We start from the raw sequence: 13,627 nt of genomic DNA, 5'->3' as shown, positions 1-13,627 counted from the left end.
TGCACCCCACAAAGGATTTTGTTCACTGCACCCCAAAAAGATTGTGTTCACTGCACCCCAAAAAGGATGTTGTTCACTGCACCCCAAAAAGGATTTTGTTCACTGCACCCCAAAAAGATTGTGTTCACTGCACCCCACAAAGGATTTTGTTCACTGCACCCCACAAAGATTGTGTTCACTGCACACCAAAAAGGATTGTGTTCACTGCACCCCAAAAAGATTTTGTTCACTGCACCCCAAAAAGATTGTGTTCACTGCAGCCCAAAAAGATTGTGTTCACTGCAGCCCAAAAAGATTGTGTTCACTGCAGCCCAAAAAGATTGTGTTCACTGCAGCTCACACACAGAAAAATGGATGTGGATCACTGACACCTGCCTATCTCCAATCCCACACCACACAGCAATATCGATTGTAGTTTGTAGAACACAGTTTCCCTAAAATTCAGCAGACTCTGTCCCTAACAGGATTGAGAAGAGATCGTAGATCAGGATTGAGTGCAGACCCCACACAGCAATATCGATTGTAGTTTGTAGAAGACACTGACCCTATATAATTCAGCAGACTCTATCCCTAAAATGCCTACAACTCGCCCTGCCTAAACACTCCGACCTGTCCCTCAATTCTATCCGGACACAAATGGTTTTTTCCTGCCTATCTTTCCCTAATCAGCAGCCAGCACGTTGATGTGTGCTCTGTCCCTGAATCTAAGCAGCATAATGACGCCGCTGCGGCTGCCTCGAACTTATAAAGACTTGGTCACATGCTTCAGACGGCCAATCACAGCTACTGAGACATTTGCAGGCATGGCTGGGATGGCTTAAGGCACACCAGTTAAACGATTGTTGATTGGCTGTTGAAAGCCCGCCATGAAAAGAGCGCCAAAGCATGCAAAACCCGGAAATAAAACGACCGAACACGGATTTTTACCCGAACATACAGTAAAGTGTCCGTGTCCGTGTTCGGGTACAAAAAATCCAATTATTCGGTACGAACACGAATAATACAGTCCGTGTTCGCTCAACACTAGTCTAATACTAAACACACACTGTTTTGATGACATTGTCCCTTCAATTTCTATATATGGATAATGGCATTGTATTGTAAGAAAATAGAAAAAAATTGAAGTACCTTTTTCCTAATCAATATACAGCTGTCACTTAGCCAGCTCTTTCCCAGCCTGTCTGCAGGAAAATATAAGCAGGAGGAGCTTCTAGTCCTCTGCTGCTGGTCACATTTTTAAAATAAAAAAACAAAAACTAGCCTTTGGAATACAGAGTAAAAATAAATAAATAATAACCATAAACTGTTTTAAATTGCCATACAAATATACTGTATATTTTAAATCAGATCTATATAATTTTTGGCAATAACATGGTATAGGCGGATTTCTGCTAGTCACGGGCTGTGTTAGACCCCTCCAGCCAGTGTCTTAGAATAACAGGGAAGTGAAGCCTTCATCATTCTAAATGTAATCTCCTGCCCCCATTGTGTTTAGCTGTGGGCATGGAGGGGGAGGAAGGGAGTGGGCTGTCATTTACCACTGTGTATACGACCACCTGCATGACTCCATAGTCACATGGTTGGCTCAGATGTGATAGGGAGGAAATGCTCAGCATAGAAACTCACTGAAAACTGAGCATGTACAGATATCCCAACACTGCTCTGAAAAATCTCCAATTGCATTGGGGACATAAACAAAAGGGGGAGATCGAGAACAAAAGGATCAACCAGGTTTTTTGTAGAATACAGAAAACGAATCTCATAGTGATTAAAGCAGAGTTCCACCCAAAAGTGGAACTTCCGCTGATTTTCTCCCCCCCCCCCCCCCTCCGGTGCCACATTTGGCACCTTTCAGGGGGGAACAGAACCCTGTTTTTGACAGGCACCCTTCTTTCCCTACTTCTGGGAGATGGCGCCGCGGCGCTCTCCCTCTGAAGTTTGGTCTCCCTCCTCCTTCCCCTGCCCCTGAGCCAATCTGAATTTGCAGCACGCTTCGTGCATGCGCAGTAGGGACCTGCCCGTGAAGCCGCAAGGCTTCACTGCTGGGTTCCCTTACCGGCAATGGTGGCGGCAGCACCCAACAGCCGATGGAAACATTGGCTGCGGTGCCGACATCGCTGGACTCCAGGATAGGTAAGTGTCCTGATATTAAAAGTCAGCAGCTACAGTATATGTAGCTGCTGACTTTTTATTTTTGAAGGGGGAGGCTGGAACTCCGCTTTGAGTATGAACAGCATGTAATAACACCATTTATTGATAGTTTTGTGGGTTCAGTGACACTTTACGTTCTCAGGTAGAGTTAACTCATAAGCTACTGCATTAATCTTCCTCTTTACAGGAAAAGGCCCAATATATCCCAGCCCCAGTTTCTTTGATGGGCAGGACAATTTTAAAATTTGCAATGGATAGCCATACCTTATCCCCAGGTTTTTGTTCCAGGTTTATTAAAAAAGAATAGCGCGCAAATGCAAAAGAAATTACTACCAAATCTGAAGAGAGTCCATAAATAAAAATGGGGGTTTGGTCCCACCATATGGCCATATCGTGCTCAAGCCCACTACTGCGTCAAAGTACCCCATTATCAGTGGGTCCTACACTATCCATGAAAAAGAGATGAATCCAGACTTTCTAATGCCCTGTACACACGTGCAGATTATCTGCAGACTTTTGTCTGCAGACTTACCTTTTCTATGTAGTGCAAGGCCCTGCCAGATTGCATACAAATTGAAAGTGTTTAGGTTTGACCTCATATTATATGGTTTTGGTAAGTCTGCAGACAAAAGTCTGCAGATAATCTGCACGTGTGTATGGGGCATAACCCTTGGAGATAATACTCCTTGCTGGGAAAAATGTGCAAATGCACTACAGGGGACTCCTCCTATATCCACTTGATGGTGGACACTGATTGAGTACAGGTGTATGTGGGGGGTGGGGAGGGTTGCTCAACCACGATAGTCTGGTCAGACCGAATACATAATAAACAGGCAAAAAATTTGGGGGAGCATACCCATGTATTTCCAAAGCTGCTGCAGCTAAACCTTTTGGTTCATAGCTGCAGCAGCTTTGGAAATACATGGGTATGCTCCCCCAAATTTTTTGCCTGTTTATTTTGTTCCAGGTTACCTTTCTACTTTTTATCAAAAGAAAAATCGCTTGTTGCTTGCTTTGGATTTAGTAAAAGCTTCTTGTAGGAACTGGTTATTGGTCTTCCAGAATTCCAGACAATTCTGTACAGCTGGTACTGAAGATTGGGAAACATATCGCAGGAAAGGATGAAATTCATAGTTAGCAAAGAAAAAGTTGTTTAGTGGTGGAATGTAGTTATTATAGGCAAACTCCGCCAATGGAGGAAGAGGTGCCCAATCGTCGTGTATAAATGAAGAAAAATATTGTAAATACTGTTCCAGAGTCTGATTTATCCTTTCCGTCTGCCCATTATGAAGGATATGCAGCTAACAGGCAATGTTCAATAAAATGGGGTGTTAAAAGCAGGCAGTTGAGCTGCAGTTTTACCATCACTGACTGCTCACCTACAGTTGGATATAGAGTAGCTCAGAGCTGTAAACATGCTGTGCCCTGATTCTTTGAGCCTTGCATTCAGTGCTTGGTAAGGCTGCCCAGCATAAATAACAACAAAGAGCAGAGCCGCTCAGGTGTCAGTTCAATGGGTGGTGCTGGTCAGATCCGCCGTCCAAGCTATGAAGAATCCAAAAAAGTAGACCGCACTCAGGAAAGTAAGATGAAAACAATCAAAACTCCTTTATTCTTCTTCGGTGCAGCAGACAGACAGTACAATGCACATAACAGACGTGCCGGGTTAACGCGTTTCACGAATTAAATCGCTTACTCATAACCATACATCGTATCGTATGGTTATGAGTAAGCGATTTAATTTATGAAACGCGTTAACCCGGCACGTCTGTTATGTGCATTGTACTGTCTGTCTGCTGCACCGAAGAAGAATAAAGGAGTTTTGATTGTTTTCATCTTACTTTCCTGAGTGCGGTCTACTTTTTTGGATTCTTCAAGGCTGCCCAGCATGCCCCAGTTAAGTGTATGAGGCTGCACTGCAACTGCACGCTGCTGCGGTATGGCATTTTATCCTTTTTAACCACTTCCCACCTGCCATATAGCAGAATGACAGCCGCAAAGTGGTGAAGCTATCCTGACTGGGCGTCATATGACGTCCAGCAGGATAAGCCACGAGGGAGCGCAGAGCAGCGATCGGTGGTGCAGTGTGTCACTCTGATACACCGCATCTCCTATCCAAGTAAAGTGCCTATGACGTAGGCTCTTTACCATGTGATCAGCTGTGACCAATCACAGCTGGTCACATCGTAACCAGGAGGTGCCGTTTCTCTGCTTTTCTCAGTTTGCACTGACAAGGTGCGAGTAGAGGTGAGTGTGACAGGCTCTCAATGGAGCGGGTTCACACATCTCCGGGGCGGCCGTGGTCTGCATTGGAAAAGGGTCCTGTGCGTCTTTGGCTCCATTTCAGGTGCAAATTCAGGCAAAAATTTGGATCTGATTTGCAACTGAACCAGTGAACCCCTTCTGTGAGCCACGGCCGCAGCTAGTGTGAACCCAGCCTGACACATGTAGAAAACCTCCCAAATTTTTGATATGGATACAAGGGACACCTATTAGCAAAAGTGTAGGACACGCCCCCTTAACCACTTCAGCTCCGGAAGGTTTTACCCCCTTAATGACCAGGCCATTTTTTGTGATTCGGGACTACATTGCTTTAACTGACAATCGTGCAACACTGTACCCAAATAAATAATTGATGTCCTTTTTCTCCACAAATAGAGCTTTCTTTTGGTGGTATTTGATCACCTCTGCGGTTTTTAGATTTTGCGCTATAAACAAAAAAAAGCGACAATTTTGAATAAAAAACACAATATTTTTTACTTTCTGCTATAAAACATTCCCAATTAAAAAAAAAAAATCAAATTTTTTTATCAGTTTAGGCCAATTTGTATTCTACTACATATTATTGATAAACAAAATCCCAAAAAGACTATTTTAATTGGTTTGCGCAAAAGTTATAGCTTTTACAAACTACGTGATTGATTTTTGGACTTTTTGTTTATTTATTTATTTTTATTAGTAATGGCGGCGATCAGCAATTTTTTTAGCAGGACTGCGACATTTCGGCGGACCGATTGGACCCCTAACTGACATTTTTGACACTTTTTGGGGACCAGTGACATTAATACAGTAATTAGTGCTAAATAATATGCAGTGTTACTATATAAATGACACTGGCAGGGAAGGGGTTAACACTGGGGGGTGATCAAGGGGTTAAGTGTATGCCTAATAGTGCTTACTGACTGTGTGGGGGGATGGGTTGGACAGAGGCAGGGAAAAATCAGTGATTCAGCTTAGCTGAATTACACAATCTTTCCCTGCCTCTCTGACAGAAAAGCCACCTGCTTTGTTTACATAGGCAGGCGGCTCTTCTGTCATTCTAGCCGAAGATCGCGGGAGGCTGGCGGCGATCGAGCCTGCTCCTCCCACGGTCTGGCTCCTGCTGTGTCTATGCACATAATCACATAGATCTACATGATTGTGCGCAGCCGAGCCTCCCTGCCACAGTAAATCTGCGTGGGGCCGTCAGTAAGTGGTTAAAGAAGAATTATACAAAAAAAATGATTAGTTGAAAACACAAGGGCTTTTTTAACATTACTATTCTTTTATATTGGCTTTTGAATTTTACAAATGCAACAATTTAGCAATTGTTTAACTACTTGACATCCGCACTATAGCCGAATGACGGCCACAGCGCAGACTTGAATTGCCGGGAGGGCATACATTGACGTCCTCTCGACAACGAGCGGCCTGCGTGCTCCCTGTGGAGTGCACCCGGCTCGCTCTGTGATGGACGAGTCCCTGAGACTCGCCTGATCACAGATTGGAGATCGGGGGCAATCTCGCCCCCTTACCACTTGATCAGCTGTCAGCCAATGACAGCTGATCATGTAAAGTAAACAGCACGCGATCAGCTGTTTATTTTCTCCTCACTCTGTCAGTGTGAGGAGAAAAAAACAATGATCGCCGGCTGCTGTCAGAGGGACATCGGTCCTGAAGAGGAAAGAGATAATTTGTGCCCCCAGTGCCACCTACCAGTGCCCACCAGTGTCACCCACCAGTGCCACCTACTAGTGCCCACCAGCGCCACCTACCAGTGCCCACCAGTGCCATCTGCCAGTGCCCACTAGTGCCACCTACCAGTGTCACCTATCAGTGCCCCATCATGTGTCCCCTACCAGTGCCTATCATTGCCCATCAGTGCCACCTATTAGTGCCCATCAGTGCCGCCTATTAAAGCCCTTCAGCGCCACCTACCAGTGCCCTTCAGTGCCGCCCATCATTGCCAACCATCAGTGCCATCCACCAGTGCCGCCTTATCAGTGCCCATAAGTGCCGCCTTATCAGTGCCCATCAGTGTCTCCTATCAGTGCCGCATATCAGTGCCCATCAGTGCAGCCTATCAGTGCCCAACAGTGCAGCCTACCAGTGCCTTTAAGGGCCCATCAGTGCCGCCTCATCAGCGCACATCAATGAAGGAGAAAAATTACCTGTTTGCAAAATTTTATTACAAACTATAAAAAGTTTTTTGTTTTTTTTCAAAATTTTCGGTCTTTTTTTGTTTGTTCAGCAAAAAATAAAAACCCCAGTGGTGATTAACCACTTAAGCCCCGGAAGATTTTACCCCCATTCCGACCAGGGGGTATTTTGCGATTCGGCACTGCGTGACTTTAACGGACAATTGCGCGGTCGTGCGACGCTGTACCTAAACGAATTTGGCGTCCTTTTTTTCCCACAAACAGAGCTTTCTTTTGGTGGTATTTGATCACCTGTGCGATTTTTTGATCACGCGCTATAAACAAAAAAAGAGCGTCAATTTTGCAAAAATAGCAATATTTTTCACATTTTTTTATATGAAATTCCCCCAAAAAAAAATTTAAAAATCAAATTTTTTTTACTTTTTCGGCCAATTTGTTTTATGCTACCTATGTTTGGTAAAAAAAATCGCAAAAAGCGTATTTTGATTGGTTTGCGCAAAAGTTATCGCGTTTACTAACAAAGGGAAAGATTTCTGTCATTTTTGTTGTTTTTTTTTTTAACGTATAATGGCGGCGATCTGCGATTTTTTTTGCGGTACTGCGACATTGGGGCGGACAGATCGGACCCTTGACTGACATTTTTGACACTTTTGGGGTTACCAGTGACATTTCTACAGTAATCAGTGCTATATATATGCACTGTTACTGTAAAAATACACTGGTAGTGAAGGGGTTAACTTTATTTGGGAGGGAGGGGCTGTGTGTATCCCTAGGGGCGTGCTTTCTACTGTGATTGGCTGGGGCTTGAGCTGTATGGACACTGATCAACGGATCTACATACTAGATCCGAGTGATCAGTATCCTAACAGCAAGGAGAATGACAGGCAGCTTGTTTACACAGGCTGCCTGACATTCTCCCTCTCCCCCGCCGATCGCCGAGTGACCGGCGGACATCGGGTCCGCCGGTCACACGCGCGGGGGGGTCCGTGACCACGCGGGAGCGGGAGCGCGCCTCCGGGGGCGCGCACTCGCTCCCTAGACCCTCACAAGCTAGTGACGTAGCCCTACGTCACTTTGCCTGTGAGGGGCTGACTGCCGACGTAGATCGGCGTTAGGCAGTCGGCAAGTGGTTAAATACCACCAAAATAAAGCTCTATTTGTTTGAAAAAAATGATACAAAATTTTATTTGGGTACAGTGTTGCATGACCGCGCAATTGTCATTCAAAGTGCGACAGGGCTGAAAGCTGAAAATTGGCCTGGGCAGGAAGGGGGTGAAAGTGCCCAGTAGACAAGTGGTTAAAAGGTTTAGCACTGGGGAAACACTTTTTTTTTGTATACAAAAAATTGAAAAAAGTGTGGTACAAAAGTGTATATTAACAGTGAGGTAAACAGAAAACAATAGTCATTGTTACAGAAATAGCACCACTCATACAAAGTCTTTTTTTTCCTTGATCCTGTTGTTTAATTATATCTGACATGGGAAACACTTCTTGAAGGATTTAACCACTTGCCGTCTGAGTACGGTAGTACTACTGCGGCAAAGTGGTGCGTTATCGTCTGACGACGTAGTATTAACGTCGTCAGACACTCCCCCTTCTGGGCGGCGCTTGCGCGCCGCCGGAGGCTCGCTCCCGCTGTTTTCATTCACAGCGGGAGTCGGGCCAGGGGAGGAGCAGCGGCGATCGCCGCTGCTCTGCCCCGATCGCCGGGGATCTAGTGTGGAGATCCGCCCGCCTGTGTAAACACAAGCGGGCGGATCTCCATAGTGACAGGGAGTGACAGATCGGACTGTTCAGCATAGCTGGACATCCGATCTGTCCATGACTCACTCAGTCACCTCCCCCCACACACGTTAGTAAGCACCAGGCATACATTAACCCCTCCCTCTCCAATAAAATTAACCCCTTCCCTGCCAGTGTCATTTTTACAGTAACAGTGCATATATATAGCACTGATTACTGCAGTAATGTCACTGGTACCCCCAAAAGTGTCAAAAATGTCAGTCAAGGGTCCGATCTGTCCGCCGCAATGTCGCAGTTCCACAAAAAAAAATCGCAGATCGCCGCCATTACGCGTTAAAAAAAAAACACCAAAAATGACAGAAATCTTTCCCTTTGTTAGTAAACGCAATAACTTTTGCGCAAACCAATCAAAATACGCTTATTGCGATTTTTTTTACCAAACATAGGTAGCAGAAAACAAATTGGCCAAAAATTTTTTAAAAAATTGGTTTTTACATCTTTTTTGGGGGGAATTTCATATAAAAAAATGTTAAAAATATTGTTATTTTTTCAAAATAAACGCTTTTTTTTTGTTTATAGCGCAAAAAGTAAAAATCGCACAGGTGATCAAATACCACCAAAAGAAAGCTCTGTTTGTGGGAAAAAAAGGACGTAAATTTCGTTTGGGTACGGCGTCGCACGACCGCGCAATTGTCAGTTGAAGTCGCACAGCGCCGAATCGCAAAAAGTGGCCTGGACGGAAGACAGCAAAATCCTCCGGTGGTAAAGTGGTTAAAGTGCATTTTTTATACAACTATATAGATCAGACCAAACGAGGAGGAAAGCGGGACAGAGGGACTTTGTTCCGAATGAGGGACGGTCCCTCATAATCAGGGACAGTTGGTATGATGTAGCAGGAGTTCCTTCAATAGATGAGGTTAAGTCTGAACCCCCCTGAGCTATCCTGCTAGGAAGCTGTCAAAGCTGACAGCCAATCACAGACGGCGGAGGCACTCCCCATTTGGCAGATGCATGCGTACAAAGGGCACGTGTATACGTGTAAATTCGGGATGTGCCTCCACATCTTATGATTGGCTGTCAGCTTTGACAGTTTCCTAAGAGGATGGCTCAGGTGGGTTCAAACTCACGTCATCAATCCATTGTCCGTGGTCTGTCTGTTAATGTGATGGCTGATCAGCCACAACCCAGCAAATAATCCCCAAATCTTACAAACTCCATGGAGGATGATTTGCTAAAACAGGAGAGTGCAAAATATGGTGTAGCCAATCAGCTTCTAACTTCAGCTTGTTTAATCAAGCTTTCACAATAAAACCTGGAAGCTGATTGGTTTCTATGCAGAGCCAGGCCCGGATTGGCTCATCGGGAGCACCGGTAGAATTTCCGGTGGGCTGGTCGGTGCGAGAGCCGTTGTCATGGCACTGGGTTGAATGCTGTCACTAGGCTGCCTGCACTCACAGCAGCCCCACTCCAGTGGCGTAGCGTGGGGGTTGCTGGGGGGGCCAGCCGCACGGGCAGCAAAATTTGGGGGGATGCATCCCGCGGCCGCGCCAGTGTCACTTAAACGTGGCTTGCCCGACGTGCTCCTCAGATGCCTTAGATTTTAAATTGGCGCCACCATGTTACAGCGCATGCTCGCATTCGGAAAAGGCAATACACGTTCAGCTATTCCCGGGAATAGCCAAACGTATACGAGCTTTCCCGAGTGGCGGCAGCGCATGCACAATGACGTGTTGGCGCTGGGCGGCACCATTTTTAAATCTATAGCACCTCAGGAACAGGTAAGTGAGACTTCTCCACAGCCGCACTACCTGCCATTATGCGGGGCTGCGGGCATACTACAAGAGATGCAGTGCTGGGGGGATGGTACACCTGTACCATGGCCGCAGGACTGCATCTCCTCTAGTATGCAGGCAGCCCTGCATTCTCCTGTTCCATGCCCGCAACCTTGCATTCTCCTGTACCATGCCCACAGTCCTGAATTCTCCTGTACCATGCCCGCAGCCCTGCATTCTCCTGTACCATGCCCGCAGCCCTGCATTCTCCTGTACCATGCCCACAGTCCTGCATTCTCCTGTACCATGCCCGCAGCCCTGTATTCTCCTGTACTATGCCCACAGCCCTGCATTCTCCTGTACCATGCCCGCAGCCCTGTATTCTCCTGTACCATGCCCACAGCCCTGTATTCTCCTGTACCATGCCCGCAGCCCTGCATTCTCCTGTTACATGCCCACAGCCCTGTATTCTCCTGTACTATGCCCTCAGCCCTGTATTCTCCTGTACCATAGCGCAGCCCTGTATTCTCCTGTACCATGCCCGCAGCCCTGCATTCTCCTGTACCATGCCCACAGTCCTGCATTCTCCTGTACCATGCCCTCAGCCCTGCATTCTCCTGTACCATGCCGCAGCCCTGCATTCTCCTGTACCATGCCCGCAGCCCTGTAATCTCCTGTACCATGCTGCAGCCCTGTATTCTCCTGTACCATGCCCGCAGCCCTGCATTCTCCTGTACCATGCCCACAGTCCGGCATTCTCCTGTACCATGCCCTCAGCCCTGCATTCTCCTGTACCATGCCGCAGCCCTGTATTCTCCTGTACCATGCCCTCAGCCCTGCATTCTCCTGTACCATGCCGCAGCCCTGTATTCTCCTGTACCATGCCCGCAGCCCTGCATTCTCCTGTACCATGCCCGCAGCCCTGTAATCTCCTGTACCATGCCCTCAGCCCTGCATTCTCCTGTACCATGCCCGCAGCCCTGTAATCTCCTGTACCATGCCCTCAGCCCTGCATTCTCCTGTACCATGCCCGCAGCCCTGTAATCTCCTGTACCATGCCCACAGTAATGCATTCTCCTGTACCATGCCCTCAGCCCTGCATTCTCCTGTACCATGCCTCAGCCCTGCATTCTCCTGTAGAATGCCGCAGCCCTGTATTCTCCTGTACCATGCCCGCAGCCCTGCATTCTCCTGTACCATGCCTGCAGCCCTGTATTCTCCTGTACCATGCCCGCAGTCCTGTATTCTCCTGTACCATGCCGCAGCCCTGTATTCTCCTGTACCATGCCCGCAGCCCTGCATTCTCCTGTACCATGCCCGCAGCCCTGTATTCTCCTGTACCATGCCGCAGCCCTGTATTCTCCTGTAGAATGCCCACAGCCCTGTATTCTCCTGTACCATGCCCACAGCCCTGTATTCTCCTGTACCATGCCCACAGCCCTGCATTCTCCTGTACCATGCCCTCAGCCCTGCATTCTCCTGTACCATGCCCTCAGCCCTGCATTCTCCTGTACCATGCCTCAGCCCTGCATTCTCCTGTACCATGCCGCAGCCCTGCATTCTCCTGTACCATGCCGCAGCCCTGCATTCTCCTGTACCATGCCCTCAGCCCTGCATTCTCCTGTACCATGCCGCAGCCCTGTATTCTCCTGTACCATGCCGCAGCCCTGTATTCTCCTGTACCATGCCCACAGCCCTGTATTCTCCTGTACCATGCCCGCAGCCCTGCATTCTCCTGTTACATGCCCACAGCCCTGTATTCTCCTGTACTATGCCCTCAGCCCTGTATTCTCCTGTACCATAGCGCAGCCCTGTATTCTCCTGTACCATGCCCGCAGCCCTGCATTCTCCTGTACCATGCCCACAGTCCTGCATTCTCCTGTACCATGCCCTCAGCCCTGCATTCTCCTGTACCATGCCCTCAGCCCTGCATTCTCCTGTACCATGCCCGCAGCCCTGTATTCTCCTGTACCATGCCCTCAGCCCTGTATTCTCCTGTACCATGCCCACAGCCCTGCATTCTCCTGTACCATGCCCAAAGCCCTGCATTCTCCTGTACCATGCCCTCAGCCCTGTATTCTCCTGTACCATGCCTACAGCCCTGTATTCTCTTGTACCATGCCCGCAGCCCTGTATTCTCCTGTACCATGCCCGCAGCCATTCATTGCACACTTATATTCTGAGGTTTTAATTACATTGTTTTAATATAGTCAGTCGTGAACTAAAGTGGGCTGGTCTAAGGCATGAAACTCCAGGGCTGAAAACGAGTCCCACTCCGGCCCTGTGCAGAGCTGCAACAGATTTTGCACTTTGTAAAATTTAGTAAATCTCCCCATACCTTCTGTCCCAGCTGTATAATCCCTACTAATAAACCCCTCCCCCCACAGACGACTAGTCTGCCAAACTTTGCACTCAGCGGTGTCACATGACAAAGAAGAAGCACACAAAGGAGAACAAGGTATCCCCCTCAGCCTGTACTCCCCTATACACGAGGCCAGGGGGCGCCCTACGTATAGTGTCAGGATAATCACCCCCTCCTCTCCATAAGTATCATGTCTTTACCGATCTCTCTAACGCACAATACAATCCACAAACCCCGCCCTCTTCACTGACATCATCGCACACGAACACACCACAAAGGCTTTGTGATTGGCCAGCACTGTAGCCGGTCACGTTGCCACACTGTTTACATCCTCTCAGCTGTTCACCCCCACCTTCTCCCACAATGCACCGCACATATCAAAACAAATAACGAGACAGGCTTTTCCCTCAGGATGCACCCCGGCCTCCCTTTAGACGTGTGAGCTCCAGGCCTGTCTGGCCCTCTCCTAGCTCAGCAGACACCTATTGTTACATTGTGTCTCCAGGCAGAGTTGTGTATAGTAGGAGGAAGAGGTAGACTTTGTATTGCTGGCTGTGTCCCCTCTGAGTGAGGACATTCACTTCTCTCATTGTACTGAAAGTGAGGGGAACAACATTTTACAGTTGTCCCCAGAACAAAAAGTGAGGGTAAATCCTCCATTGGGGTCCCACTTTGGGGGATTTCCTTTCACTTCCAGTTGCATTTCTTGGACAGGAAATGAAGGGGAATTGTCCCCAATGTTAGGGGGTGTAACCCTTCTCCGCTACAGCCAAAGCTATATGTACACTTTAACCACTCCAGCCCCAGAAGGTTTTACCCCCTTAATGACCAGGCCATTTTTTGCAATATGGCACTGCATTGCTTTAACTGACAATTGCACGGTTGTGTGACACTCTACCCAAATACATCCTTTTTCCCCCACGAATAGAGCTTTCCTTTGGTGGTATTTGATCACCTCTGCACTTTTTATTTTTTGTACTATAAACAAAAAAAGAACGACAAGTTTGAAAAAACAATAATTTTTAATTACTGCTATAAAACATTCCCAATAAAAAAATAAAAAAAATCAAATTTATTTATCAGTTTAAGCCAATTTGTATTCTGCTACATATTGTTGGTAAAAAAAAAAAATCCCAAAAAGTGAATATTGATTGGTTTGCGCAAAAGTTATTGTGTTTACA

Source organism: Pelophylax lessonae (assembly GCF_965119305.1).
Source record: "Pelophylax lessonae genome assembly, chromosome: 5".
Lineage (NCBI taxonomy): Eukaryota > Metazoa > Chordata > Amphibia > Anura > Ranidae > Pelophylax > Pelophylax lessonae.
This window is presented reverse-complemented; position numbering follows the sequence as displayed.